This window comes from Halyomorpha halys, unplaced genomic scaffold, assembly GCF_000696795.3.
Source record: "Halyomorpha halys isolate HHAL.00 unplaced genomic scaffold, Hhal_1.1 Scaffold2283.1, whole genome shotgun sequence".
NCBI classification, from domain to species: domain Eukaryota; kingdom Metazoa; phylum Arthropoda; class Insecta; order Hemiptera; family Pentatomidae; genus Halyomorpha; species Halyomorpha halys.
Window position 1 is genome coordinate 6,880 of NW_027111464.1, and position 2,402 is coordinate 9,281.

The window sequence follows — 2,402 nt, forward strand, 5'->3', positions numbered from 1 at the left end:
TCCAAGCATTAACAATTCATAAATATGTAGCTGTTGAAATTAAAGAGATCCCAGTAAATCCAAAAAAATGTTTCCAAAAATAAATTTTCTAATGATTTGTTTAAAAATTATGATTGGCTTAATTTCTTATTTATTTTTTTAAGAGTAAAAATAGGATATGTTTTAAAGAATGCTGGAATGTATTCTTTTTCCAATAATCATTTTAACCATTATATTTATTTTATACAGAATTGATAAACCTCAATTTTTTATGATGACTGATAAATTACGATCTTAAATAGTAAGAAAAACATATTGTTAATTTTGTTACAAAAATTACTTACAATTAGAAATATAAACACTTAACTGCACTCAAATAGAAAGATATTTATTATTAACTTTGAATTGTAATCTCTCTTTTACTTTAAGTGTATATAAGTATTTATGTACATAAACACACATGATATATACATAATAGAATCTATATGTATATATCATATACTATTTTAAGAAATATTTTTGTAATGTAATGATAACTAATCAAAGTTTTAAATTTTTGTAATGAAATATTTAGGTATTTTAGTGGCTGTATGTGTATTAAGTGAATGGTTTATCATTACATAATTGAAAATGAAAAAATAAATATATTTCCAGTTGTGTTACAATTTGTTTCTCCATGATTATGTTTGTGTTCATAAATGAATAAATCAACTAAAAATGATTTGAAAATAAACAAAAAAATTCTTCCAGAATATCTCTACACATAATTATATAAAAGGTATGATATTACTATGTTTCAGGATAACTAGATAAATGTGCACTATACTAAAATATTTTCGTCTATAGCAGCACAGTGGGAAGAAGTGCCTTTTGATAAAGCTTGATCTATAGATTCTGGTCTTCTGCCAACTATTTCTTCTTTTTCCAGGAGACTGCATCTGTCAAAATAGTTCTTTTAGTCTTTTATTCCGTCTTCCTGAGCCTACTTTAGGACCTCTTTCCCTCTAAAACAACTTTGTAGGTAGCTCTAGCTAAACGATTTTCTGATAATTAGAACACCTGTCTAAACCACCTCAGGCTACTGTTTCCTCAATACTTCTTATGTTAAGACTCGTTCTATTAGCGGTGTTCCTCACATGTCCTCTTGAATTTTCTTCAACCTTCCTATGGTACCCATTTATTGCTTGCATCTGACTCTTGTATATAGTCATAACGGTCCGTGTTGAAGCAACATTAAAAAAAAAATTGTAATTTTTATTTGTTTTGTTAATTGATTTATTTTTAATTTTATTAGACATTTTTGTTTACTATAAAGATGTGACTGTGTATTAATTTGTGCGATCTATTTTACGTGAAGGGGGCGGCAGTCCCTGATAATAAACATTGTAAATATCATGGGCATCATCGAGAACGACTGCACTATAAAAATAGTTTGTACAGGTATAAACAGGTTTAAGTTGCTTGCCTTGTAAACACAAATATTTATAAATTAATTAAATTATCATTGGTTAGTTTATTAATATTAATCGATTAATTAATTTAACTATATATTATAGAAGTAAAATAACCTCGATGTACCAAAATATGACCTCTTTGTTGAAAAATTAAACTTACGTAAAATAAACTCTAGTTTGCAAACTAGAGAGGTTATATTTTCTTCCAATGAGGTTATGTTGTTTTAGTGTCGTGCCAATCCGTATCATTATTCATTTTCTGTTAAGTTTTTCGTTGTATTCTTACTTCCAAAGTGTTTCTTACTTATCGGTATTTCTTATTGTGTAATGTTTCTACTAAAAAGATTTTTTTTCTTTAATCGAGTAAATATTTTTACATAGACCTGACGTAACGTTAGCTTTGATTTATGAAATTGTTTATATGTTTGAAACATTTCTTTTGATCACCTGTTTTCTGTTCAAATTTTGAGAGTTTAGTGTTCTTTTTCTTTATTTCAACAGTGTTGCCACCCATCCCGTTTGTTGACCCATTGTATATCCATACGACCACTATCGTCCTTTATTTTTATATTGCAGTCGTTCTCGATGATGCTCATTATAGTTTGGATACTTCTAATGCGCACATTTATTTCTTAAGGAAGGTTTCGTAGCGTATACGTCTATTCTGTTTTTCAATAAGTAAGGTTATTTTGTTTTCAATCTGAGTTTTTCTTTGTTTAATTAAGGAGTTGTTATTTCTGTCTGAGAGATTTTTTGTTTGTGTTTTTAATAAGTGAAGTTATTTTATTTAATTAGGTTTTTTTTAACCAGAGAGGTTATATTTGTTAATCAGGTTATTTTTGTTTATTTTGGAAGTTTTTTTAATAAGTAAGGTTATTTTGTTTAAAAAGTTTGTCGGGGTTGTCTGGTCTTAGGCGATTTCTCCAGCCTGATGTCTCTTAACAGAAGGCCCACGACAAGGCGTATTCA